Genomic DNA, 13,251 nt, shown 5'->3' on the forward strand with positions numbered 1-13,251 from the left:
GCTTCCCTGGTGACGCAGTGGTGAAGAATCTGCCTGCCAAGACATGGGACACAGGTTCGATCCCTGGTCCAGGAGGATCCCACATGCCGCAGAGCAACTAAGCCCGTGTGCCACAACTACTGAGCCTGTGCTCTAGAGCCTGCGAGCCACAAATACTGAGCCCATGTGCCACAACTACTGAAGCCCAGGCCCGCATGCCACAGCTACTGAAGTCCGTGCTCCTAGAGCCCATGCTCCACAACAAGAGAAGCCACCACAATGAGAAGCCCACACACCACAACGAAGAGCAGCCCCCGCTTGCCCAACTAGAGAAAGCCTGAGTGCAGCAACGAAGACCCAACGCAGCCAAAAAACAAACAAACAAACAAAAATCTTAAAAGAGCCTCAAGATCCTGAACAGGAACATCAAAGACATTTGTGAACACCGGACAGGGCAACAGTACAGCAGCTTGGGCTGCCTTTCTATAGACGCAGAAAAGGGCTTTGCTTTGCTTTGCTTTGCTTTGCTTTTTCTTTCCCTAATTTCTAATACATGCATGTGCCCTCTGATTCACTTCTTCCTTTTGAAAGCTTCCTCTGGTTCCCTGTGTTCCCTTGGAAATAATAGCAACTGCTGTTTATTGAGCAATTCTTGTGAGCCCAGAACTGGACTAAGCCTTTACACACATCCTCAGCAAGCCTGTGAGTTGGTACTAATGGGTCATTGTCCCCATTTTACAGATCCAAAAACCAAGGCCCTGGGAACCAAGTGTCAACCCAGTGCATAAGCAGAGGCGCTGGGTTTGGAACCAATATCTATCTCTAAAGCCCGTGATGCTAGCCTCTATGCTTTTCAGTCTCTCATCACTTCCTTCAGTTCTGTTTCTAAAAGCACCTAACCACATATATTATCAATTTTTTCCTATTACATATCTGTTTCATTCATTAACATGAAGTTAATCCTAACAACCACTTATTAAATAAGCCCTTATGTGTGTCAGGCGCTGTGCTGGTAGATCTATACGCCTTTTCTCTAATCCTGCTGACAGCTCTGAGAGCTAGGTGTCAGGCACTCCATTATACAGAGGAGCAAACAAGTTCAGAGAGGCTGAGTGAATGGCCCCAGGCCGAGGAACTGGTGCGTGGTGGAGCCAGTTTCGGGAATCAGGTTTGATGGGTCCAAAGCCCGTGCTCTTTGTTCTGTGTCTTAACCGCTCCTACTAGTTGCCAGCTTCTCAAGGGGCTGGGCTGACATCTGATGTTCTTAGTGTCCCTGAGTGGCAGGCCGTGAACTGAAGGAACTGAAAAAAAAAAAAAAAAGGAAGACTCAAGGGGCCAAGCCAGTCAGCTGGATGTTCTGCTCAGAACAGACTTTAGATTTGCAAACTGGTACAAAAACGATGGAAACGAGTTATGCGTATTTCTTTTTGTTTAATGGAGCAACTGAAGAAAACTGGAAATAAAATTGAGCGTCAATCTCTCATAGCCAGGATGACTAAGTCCCAGGTATATATTTGAGCCCAGCAGATACCTGTTGAGTGAATAGATGCATGGATTCAACTGTGTCCTTGATATCACCACTCAGATATTGAATAGGCATCTCAGACTTCTTAGGTCCACAGCTAAACTTTTGGTTGTCGCCACCTCAGAACTGCTTGCCAGCCATCTCCCCATGTTCATAATCGGAGATCTATCTTTCTAGACTCCCCAGCCTTTGTGTCCTGCTTGACGCCTCTCCTTCTCTCACACCCCTGCATTAATCCAGCAGAAAATCCTATCTGCTCTACTTTCAAAATATCTCCTGAAATCTGACTTTTCAGCTCTCCTGCTGCTGCTGCTTTGGTCCAAGTCACCATCACCTCTCACCTGGGATATGCCAGTAGCCTCCCCACTGCTCTCTCTGGGAGCCCTCCTTCCTCTCCCCTCTGGTTTATTCTCCACTTGGCAGCCAGAGGAGATCCCTCTAAAACCCAAGCCAGATCGTGTTACTCATCTTCTCAAAACTGAGTGGCACGCGTCCACCTCAGGACATTTGCCCAGCAGTTCCCTCTGCTTGCAATTCTCTGCCTCCAGAAACCTGCAAAGCTTGCTCCCTCATCCCCCCCCTTTTTTTTTTTTCGGTACACAGGCCTCTCACTGCTGTGGCCTCTCCCGTTGCGGAGTACAGGCTCCGGACGCGCTGGCTCAGCGGCCATGGCTCACGGGCCCAGCCGCTCCGCGGCATGTGGGATCTTCCCGGACTGGGGCACGAACCCGCGTCCCTTGCATTGGCAGGCGGACTCTCAACCACTGCGCCACTAGGGAAGCCCCTTCATCCCCTTTTTGATGAGCCTTCTCTATCTTTTATAGAGCAGAACCCTCTCCACTTCCTAGCACCCAGAATTCTTCCTTAACTTGCTTTATTTTCCTCCATAGCCATACTCTATTTGTATCTCTAGAATGTCTGTTATCATATACTAGCATTTAAGCCTCACAAGAAAAGGAACTGTCTGTCTCAGCTGAATTCTCAGCATCTAGAACAACGTCTGGCAGGCGGTAAATATTTGTTCAATGAATGAATGAATGAAAGGCTATCAGACTATGGTTTCCTTTCACTCTTTGGAACGTGTAGGGAAGAGTCCAGAAAGGTACTATTTCCCAGACCAAAGTTGTCCAATTGAACTTTCTGTGATCATGGAAACAGTCTACATCTGTGCTTTCCGATACAGCGGCCACCAGCCATGTGTAGTTATGGAGCACTTGAAACGCGGCTACTGCAACTGGGAAACTGTATTTGCTTTTAATTCATAGACTTGCATTTTTAGAGTGGTTTTAGGTTAACAGAAAAACCAACCAGAACCTACCAAGAAGGGACTGCATGTTCAATTTTACTTTGTTCTGGTTCATTTAAATAGCCATACGTGGTTCGTGGCTACAGTCATGAGCAGGGCAGACTTAGACGGAGCCGGGGAAGTAAAGCCCTGTCCTGCCCTCACCGCCCCAGGTACAGTCAGTCCCACAAGGGGATCTGGTGGGCAGCCCCGGGAAGGCCTGCAAAGGGTTTTCTCTGGAAGGATTCGCCAAAGCCCCAAAGGCTGCTTCAGGCCTCCGAGCAACAAAGTTTGCAGATCAGTCTTGAGGAAAGAGGGAAGTAGACAGCCCAGCAAATCAAAACGTTCGCTGAAGACGTGAGGATGGCAAACAAAAAAGCTCCCCCCCGCCCGCCCCCCACCCCCGGCCGTCTGGTGTTCCTGTGAACTTCTGTTGAATCAGTTCCTGGGGTCTTGGGTCTGAGTCACCTCCCGTCCACCACCTCGTCCCCCTCCCACTTCTCTGTGCTTCTCTCTTTATCTCTCTCGTTATTCTCAGGGCCCCAGTCTGCCCCTTCTGTTTCACATCCATCCTTCACAGCCGTCTCCAGCTGGGCCAAGGGCTACGCTGGGTCCTTCTGCCCATTCTTCCCTTCCCAAACTTGCTCTGTCACCTGGCTCTTCATCTCCGTAACAACCGGGAAAGCAAGTATCCTCCAGAGGCGACAAAAAAATTTTTTTTTTCTGCTGGGTGAAATGGAAAAAGAGGACTGGGAACAGAGTTCAAAAGCGAAAAAAAAAGTAGATAACCCTTGCCAACAAATAAACAGAGACCTTTCTAGGGAAGAGCAAAGGGACTTGGAGCTGCCTGTAATTAGCGGCTACCACAGCCCAAAACAAAATCAGATTTTCAGTCCTTGCAGGATTGTTGCCATAGAGATGGGATCCAAGATCCGCCAGGCTGTCCTCCTAAAACGATTCCTTCCCTGACCATGCCCACATCAGAAGAAGCCCTTCCATGCTCCTTGGCGGGATGGACGGTACCCAGGACCCCACCGCGAATCCAAAGAGTGCAGGCAAGGGAGGGAAACAGACCCAGTAGGAAAAATTCCAAACGGTCTCATGCCAGACATGTCAGCTTCTCACGAGACACAGCAGGGGAAGGATTCAGCCAAGTAGGACTTAGGGACTTTCTATTATAGGGATGCATGTGCTGGCCATCAGAGGCTGCCACTGATGACTTTGATTCTTTTCATTCATTTTCATTCTTTTTTCTCTACACACTAAAAAAATAAAATACTCAGAGATACAGAGAAGTTGGTGGTACCAGAGGCGGAGGGTGGGGACAATGGGTGAAGGTGATTAAAAGGCGCAAACTTCCAGTTATAAAATAAATAAATGTATAGCACAGTGATGTTGATAATGCTGTCTATTGGGAGAGGTACAAAATAGGTGAAGGGGATTAAGAGGCACAAACTACTAGGTATAAAATAAGTAAGTTACAAGGTAGTAATGTACAGCACAGGGAATCAATCGTTTATAATAACTTTGTATGGAGTGTAATCTGTAAAAATATCGAATTACCATGTTGTACACCTGAAATTAATATAGTATTGTATGAAGTCAATTATACTTCAATTAAAAGATTAAAATTTAAAAAATAATACTGTATATTGTATATCGGAAAGTTGCTAAGAGAGTAGATATTAAAAGTTCTCATCACAAGAAAAAAAAGTGTAACCATGTGTGGTGCTGGTTGCCTAGACTTACTGCCTACTTGTTAAAATTGTAGACTTAACGAGCCTATATTTTGTAATATATACGTACATTGAATCATTATGCTGTACACCTGAAGCTAATATAAGGTTATATTTCAATTATATACAGTATTTTTTAAATTTTTAATGAAAAAGATGACTTAAAAAAGATAGGTAGCTAAGAAAAAAATAATAAGGTCCCAATCATATTGTTCTGATAGTTTTGCTTTCTGGTTTTTTTTACCCATTTCATATTAGAAAGTAAACATGGCCACATGTTATTTATCCTTTGCATAGCTGTGTCTGTCAGTCATGATCCAGGCTGGAGACAGAAAGCCCATTACTTATTCTAATAGAAAGAATTTAATAGAAGGAGTTGTTAACTAGATAGTAGGAAGAGGTTATGTATCGTGTTACTTGTGCTATCTCTACAAGGTAATTAGCTTATTGTCTGTTACCCCAAAGTTTCTTCACTTACCATCCGCAGGATGGAGGCAGAGCGTCCTCTCCAATCTGAATCATCCTGTAGAATTTCCCACTCCCTGAGAGCTGATGAATTGTCTACACTAGACTACAAGCTCCTTTGGGGGCAGAACCTATATCCATTTTGGTCACCATGGTATCCCCAACTCCTAGCATGAGGTGGGGCACATAGTTGCTGTGCAACAAATATTTTTTTGAAGACAAAAATGAATGAGCTAGTGAATAAAGCAGAAACTAACACACCATTGTAAGGCAATTATACTCCAATAAAGATGTTAAAAAAAATGAATGAGTTAGTGAGTGAATGAGTGATTGGATGGATGAATAGATGGGTGGATGGGTGGATTAATGGATGGATACAGGGATGCATGGATACACGGATGGACAGATGATGAGTATTCCATTTAGAGAAGCAGTAAATTAAAGTCTAGCCTGGTCACCCTCTCAATTCTCAGGGTAACTTTTCATTTTCCCTGAGTTGAGGCAAAGAGCATTTAAATCAAGGAACAACTAAGATATTCCCCAACCACCTCCCAAAATAGAATATCCTTTCCAAGGAAGAACTGGCCTGTGGGTCCCACAGCACTGTTTTCTACTGCTGAGGTTTAACTAGTTCTCTCCAGGAAAGATAATCCTCTGATTTCATACTATAAAAAGAAGCAGATATGATCATACTTATGCTGGGAAAGCCAAAAGAAAAGCAGATACCCAGTAGTAACAGATGCTTTCTGTTTTCTCTCTTTTTCCCAAACCCAAAAGGAAGAAAATAGAGGAGGAGGCTGAAAGAGAGAGAGAGAGAGAGGAACATAGCAAGGGAGGAAGAGTGAAGAAGAAAAGAGAGAAGACAGCTGCCACTTTCTGAGGGCTTTCTAGATGTCATGTGCTGTATGCATGTTGCGTCATTTATTCATTCAGCAAACACTTATTGAGCCAGGCAGTCTCCTAAGGCGCTGGGGACATAGCAGTGAAAACTATAAACATAATCTTACCTTCACAGGGCTTACATTCTAGTGGGAAAAGCCGACTGAACTCCACCAAGATTTGAGCCCAGACAGCTACATTTTAAGTGTGGAATGCCACGCTTCAAACAGGAGAAAACCAAAGCTCAGAAAAGTTAAGCAACTTTCGCGGGCAATTATCAAAACCTTTACAGATGAATTATACATAAGAAGAAAAAAATAGCGTGGATGCATAAATGAAGGGAGAATGAATGGATGTCCCCTCTCTCATTAAATAGAACAAGATCGCTTTATGGCTCCCAGACACTTCTTGCAATAATCCATCCCTGTTAAACCTACACTGGGACGGTAGGGGACTTCATACATTCAAAATAAATCCGTACCATTGTGAGCTGTGGCTTGGCTCCCCAGAGATCAACACATTTCCTCTGATCAATGTAGAGTCAATCATATTTTTGAGTGTTTTCCTATGAAATAATTAGCATCAACAAAATGACATGGAGAATTATTCTTCAGCCAGGCCTTCTCCACATGCTAATGAAATCTTTACACAGTGTGTTAACTGTGCTCATTAGCTAGGCAAATCCTAAACTGTCCTGCCTGAGGGAGGTCAAAATGACCCAGACAGAAGCTGGGATCAAAAGACTGATTTCCACCTCAGCCTTTAAGCTTCCCAGGCTGAACCAGAATGTTCTAACTCTCTCAAAACCCTCAAACCAAAAACCTCTTTTTCCATTTCAACAGATGGCTCTACTTCTCTCTCACCCTGTATTCACTTTGTCATCAAATCCTGCCCATCCTTCCTCCAAAATATTTCTTGAAAGCGTCCACTTCTCTGTAAGTCAACCATCAGCTCCTGGTCTGAGCCACCATGGCTCCTTACCTAGCCACCCAAGGGGACTCCCTACTGTGTGTTTTGAAAAGCAAATTTCATCAAGCTTACCATTTCCAATTTTTCACTGATGTCCCAGAGGCCCCAGTATAAGTGCCAGAAACTGTTCCATGGCCCCTGTGGGCCTGTAGAACATGGCCTAGGCTAACCTTTGCCTCACTTCTCAGAGGCTTATTGCTCTCATGTTCAATCCAGCCACTGGCCTGCTTGTCCTCCCTCCAGTGTTCAGACTCTCTTTATTTCATCCCCTTTACACACATGACTCTCTGTACCTGGAATAAATTCTTGACCCTCTTTGTATCAGTTAGCTATGCTGCATAACAAATTATCAAAAACTTAGTGGCTTAAAACAAAAATACATTTAATATCTCATGATCACTGTGGATCAAGTATCTGGACCTGGCTTAGCTGAGTCCTCTGCTTTGGGTCTCTCATCAGGTTACAATCCAGTTGTCACCTGGGGCTGAATTCTCATCCGAAAGCTCGACTAGGGAAGGATCCACTTCCAAACCCACTGGGGTGTTGTTGGGACTCAGTTCCTTGCTGGCTGTTGGGAGGAGGTGCTCCCAATTCCCTGTCACGTGGACCTCTTCAACATGGTCATTTCATCTACATGCAAGCCAAGAAGGCAAAAGAGACAATCTGCTTGCAAGACAGAAGTTGCAGTCCTCTGTTAAGTAATCATGGAAGTGACATTGCATCTCCATTGCCTTATTCTATTAGTCGTAGCAAGTCACAGGTCCTGCCCACACTCAAGGGGAGAGGATCACTCAGGGCGTGAACATTAGGAGGCAAGGATCATGGGGGACACTCCAGGCATCTGTCTGCACATCCCTCATTTAGCAGGACAAAATGTTATTTTCCCTCCAAGCTTTGCTTATATGTCACTTCCTTAGCTTCCAACAAAAACTGCTTCCCTCCATACATGCCCATGCAGCAGTCTGCATTTTAATTAACTTACACCCATGCAGTGGTCTGCATTTTAATTAAATTACACCCATGCACTTTTAATGGCTTGCTTCGTGATCACCTTCACCATTAACCTGTTCAGTTCCATACGGGCAGGGCAAATATCTGCTCATAGCTGCATACCCAGAGTCTAGCTGGTTTGTTGTGATGCTCAGTAAATGCGGTACGCGGGCCTCTCACTGTTGTGGCCTCTCCCATTGCGGAGCACAGGCTCTGGACGCACAGGCTCAGGAGCCATGGCTCATGGGCCCAGCCGCTCCGCGGCATGTGGGATCTTCCCGGACCGGGGCACGAACCCGCGTCCCCTGCATCGGCAGGCGGACTCTCAACCACTGCGCCACCAGGGAAGCCCAGTAAATGTATTTTTGAATGAATGAATGACCAAAGAGAAGTATTGTGAGTGCACCCTTGTCCCAAACTGGGCAACTTACAAAACTACCCAGACCCTCACATGTTGACCTGCCTCCTCAATATCTCTGCCTGATCTTATTCTCCCTGCTCCCTTATCAATACTGGGGTGAAAGGAGATCCTGAAAAACTTTAGGGACTTTCCAAAGTAACACTGCTTACCCTGGGTAACCACCCATGCTCCGTCCTAAGATGCCTATTCTTTCCTACCCAGTGATGTTTACTCATCCCATAAATCCAAAGGAAGACTGAACCCATGGTGAACTTACCATATTAGTTCAGGAAGAAGAGAGCAGGCTGGAGAGGGAGCTGGTGTGCCAAGGACCATATTGTGTCAATACTTGTGAAATCTTTCAAGGTCAGGATTTATATCCCCATTTTTCAGATAGGGAAACAGGCTCACAAAGAGGAAGTGAATTTCCCAGCGATGTGCTGGCAAACTGGTGTGAGGGAGCTGGATTCTAGTGTGTGCTGATTTTCTTTTCTTTTCTTTTTTTTTAATAAATTTATTTATTTATTTATTTTCGGCTGTGTTGGGTCTTCGTTGTTGCGCTCAGGCTTTCTCTAGTTGCCGTGAGCGGGGGCTACTCTTTGCTGTGGTGCGTGGTCTTCTCATTGCAGTGGCTTCTCTTTGTTGCAGAGCATGGGCTCTAGGTACGCGGGCTTCAGTAGTTGCGGCACGTGGGCTCAGTAGTTGTGGCGCATGGGCTTAGTTGCTCCACAGTATGTGGGATCTTCCCAGACCAGGGCTCGAACCTGTGTCCCCTGCATTGGCAGGTGGATTCTTAACCACTGCGCCACCAGGGAAGTCCCAATGTGCTGATTTTCTTGATGAGAGTATTCTCACCTGCACAATCTCAAGCCACCCACAGTTTAACAACTAGCTCACAAAATTCCTGAATGCTTGTCAATTGGCCTTTGCAAGCCCATGAGTGCTGGCTCCAGGTCACCACTGCATCTCCTCAGGAACAGGCCAGGGGTTCCGTTTTCTTTCTGTCATCTGTCACCTTCCACCAGATAAAAACGCCACTGAAATATTGGGTTGGCCACAAAGTTTGTTTGGGGTTTTCTGTAGCATTTTAAGGAAAAAAAAACGAATAAACTTTTTGGCCAACCCAATATTAAGCTCCTGGAAGTTGAGGCTTTGTCCAGCCCAGAGCCTTGCTGGAGGGAAATGCTCGGTAAATAGCGGTTGTGTCATTGTGATTGGAATTTTCAAGGGCAGCCCAAGAGGAGCCAGATCACCCCCCGGACAGAGGATAAATGAGGATGCTGCAGAGGAAATACAGGAGGGACTGGAGAGCTCCCCTGGTGATAGCCTAGGAGGCAGGAGCCCGTGGAAATGGCCCTCCTCTGACTAAAGCAGCTGAGCAGGAAAGTAAGCAAACCAGGGTGACGCCAGCTGGTTGGGGGGCTGGGGGGCATCCCTCTCGCCTTTCTGCCCTCCCAGCTCCTGCTGCTTCGGAGCTGTTGCTCAGCAGATGGATTTGTGACTTGGGATCTTGGGAGTACCAGAGAGAAAGCTGGTGTCTGACAGGTGCTGGAAGCACACCTGGATTCTTCTCACCTGCCCCAAAGCTCCAGAGAGAAAGAGCTACCTGACACCAGCACTGAGCAGGATTTTGGAGAGCGCCCGTGTCTTTGCTCGTTCATTCAATAATCACCTATTAAAGGTTTTGCTGTAGGCAGAGTGAAATAGTGATAAGCTAGACAAAATTAGTTCTTGACCTCATGGAGTTTACTGTCTGGTGGGAGAGAAAGAGAGAAATAAAGCATAACATCAAGATACTTCTGATTCCTGCTAACCAAGGGGGGAGAAAGGGAGGAGACAGCTAATCCAATCTCTATATATAGCTTCCTGGAGGAAGTGACATTCAAGGTAAAGCCAGTCTTTCTGAGGCCAAAAGAGGGGAAGGGACATGCCTACTGTGTCTGATTCTGTGTACCTAACCCCATGTTATCAGCCTTGCCTTTCTTTATCAGATAATGAAAAGTCTATTTTCTTAGCCGTTGCTGCACACCAAACTACCCACTACTTAGACGCATCAAGCAACAACACTCTTGTTAGGTCTCATGATTTCACAGGTCAAGAATTTGAGTGGGGCTCAGCTAGGTGGTTTTTTGGCCCTGTGTGGTATTGATGGACGGCACTCTGTTAAGCAGCAGGAGAATGGGCCGGTCTGGAGAGTCCAAGTCTTTTATCTGTGACTGGTGATTTAGCAGGGATGAATGGAAGGCCAAGTTCATCCGGGATGGTTGATTGAAGGCCTGGACATGGCCTCTCCACACGGCAGTCTCAGGGGTGTCGGATGTCATGTATAGTGGCTCAGAGCTCCCAGAGAGAGTCTAACGAGATCCAGGGAGTGAGGCTTCCGAATTCTTGAGACTTGAGCCTGACATCTGGCACAGCATCTCCCCCACTGTATTCTATCCGTAAACAGTTACAGAGCCTTCCCAGAATCCATGGGAGGAAACAGAGATTCTATCTCTCCACGGGAGAAACATTAAAGAATTTGAAGACAATGTTTTAAAATAATAAGACTCAAAAGAAGTTGCAAAATAGTACAGAGAGTTCCTTGTACTCTTCACCCAGCTTCCCCCAGTGATAATATCTTACATGACCAGAGTATATTGTCAAGACCAGGAAATTGACTGCAGTGCTGATTGATTCAGGTACAGACCTTATTCAGATTTCACCAGTTTTCACATGTGCTCCTGTGTGTGGGTGTCTATGTGTGTGTGTGTGTGTGTGTGTGTGTGTGTGCGTGTGTATTGTGTGCAGAATCCCATGAATTACCATCACATGTATGACGTTGAGTAACGATCATCTTAGTCAAAACATGGAACTGTTCCATCTCTACAAAGAGCTTCCCTCATTTGGACAACTTTAATCCACTGCAAGGTCTAACGTTGACATCAGTTTGATACTTCTTAGTATGAAGCCCAACTCTCCTATTTAAAAGTGACTCATCACTGATCCTCAATTTCTTTATCTGTAAAATGAGTCAACAATACTAAACCTAGGGTTTGCAGTGGGAATTCAATGAGAGAATTCAATAGAAATCAGGAAGCCCAACTCACAGATTTGACTTCAAATCCCAATTTCCTGCTTCCCCACCTTTGCAAACATGGGGGAATGACCTTCCGTTCAGTTCAGCTCAGTTCGTCAGTAAAATTGGAATAAAACAGCACCACACATTGTAAGAATGTGTTGATGATTATGGGGGACAATGTGGGTAAGACCCTCAGCCCATCGCCTGCCAGAGAGAACCTCTAAGATTCTCTGCCTGCTGTTCATCTGTGTCTTTCGACTTATTTATAATTCTGGCATCTTGAAGAGTTTGTATATTTACATACCAGGCTTTGTGGTAAATTGGTTTTGGTTGGTTGTGTAATAGGTTAGGTAAAACCTTATATTGACTCTTAGCAGGGTATTGTCTAAAAGAATCCTTTTCGTTTTTTCAGGTTTTTTTTTTTTTTTAGCCTTTTAAAAAATTTTTATTGGAGTATAGTTGCTTTACAATGTTGTGTCAGTTTCTCCTGTACAGCAGAGTGAATCAGCTATACGTATACACATATGCCCACTTTTTTAGATTTCCTTCCCATTTAGGTCACCACAGAGCACTGAGTAGAGTTCCCTGTGCTCTACAGCAGGTTCTCATTAGTTATCTATTTTATACAAAGTGGTGTATATATGTCAGTCCCAATCTCCCAATTCATCCCACCTCCCCCTAAAGAATCCATTTTAAAAATAATTCAAACCATCCTTCTCTCATTACTCTGAATAATTAGAGACCACGAAAAGTAACAGTCCCCCAAAGGGTTATAACCTGACTAGAGAAAACCCAACGTGAAAAATTCAACCATCCAATTTTCACACATCTTTAGTGAAGACGCTCTGTATGGACCTGGGTTCTCAGTAGCCCAATCTCTTACTTCCCTGCAATGTGACCTCAGGAAATATGAAGACGGAAAACAAAAGCAATTTCCCTCCTAAGACAAAAGAATTATGATTCTTTGTCTTGATGTTGGCATCTCCTCGTGCTCTAGAATTCCTTTTCAGCTCCCTGACATTTCCCTTCTCTTCTCGGACAGTTTTCAGCCTGAATGCATTTCCGAAACGGAGAATCACTGGATCTGCAATCAAAGCAGAATCTCACTGAGATCACAATGTGTCTCGGTCTGCAAAGTCTCGAGGTCTCAGGGCTGCCTCCTTTTTCTCGCCCACGGTCTGCTGCCTCTTTCTCTTACACGACCACGTCCCTGCTACAGTCCATGTGTGTGTTCCTGGCAGTGTGCAGACTTAGAAACATGGCACTTGTATGGCTTTACTTAGGGAGGATATAAACTGAAACAGCCCCATTGCATGACTTTAAAAAAAAAAAAAAAAGCTTCTGAGAGTCTGCAACGTACCCAGGCGACATTGGACAGAAATTAAATTATGACCATTTTGAAGGAAACATGAGCATTCTTTTGTTCATCTACCCTTTGAGGGAGCCTTGCCCCTCAGCTGGGTGAAACCTCTGGCCCCTTTCCGAGAACATCGCAAACTTTCCTTTGTACGTATTTCCTGGAGAAAACACACAGGTGTCTGTTTTCCCTCAGCCTCGAAACAGCATCCAGTGACAGTGAGAAACCCCATGTGCATCCTGACTCCACCCCCCAGCCTCAGTAGCTGGGGACACTCGTCCTACTTTTGCACATTTGTTCACATTCAGGGCCACCTCTACTTTATAGTTAAAAAGGAAACAACCATTCTGACGCTCTCTCTGAGGACTTCTGGAGAGATGGGTCAGGGCAGTAAGATCTCTAAAATAGCGCATCTCAAAATTTCATGCACACGTAGACCTTCTGGGGATCTTGTTTAAATGCAGATTCTAACTCTGTAGGTCTGTAGGCAGGCTCTGCGATTCTGCGTTTTATGGGCCGGCTTATCAATATGACACTGCAGCTCTTGGTCTGGGGACCACACTGAGTACAAGATTCTAGGGCAGTTCAATGATGAAACATTGGGA

The sequence above is a fragment of the Aethalodelphis obliquidens genome, unplaced genomic scaffold (assembly GCF_003676395.1).
Source record: "Aethalodelphis obliquidens isolate GAN/ISIS:26980383/991018 unplaced genomic scaffold, ASM367639v1 scaffold28, whole genome shotgun sequence".
NCBI lineage: Eukaryota > Metazoa > Chordata > Mammalia > Artiodactyla > Delphinidae > Aethalodelphis > Aethalodelphis obliquidens.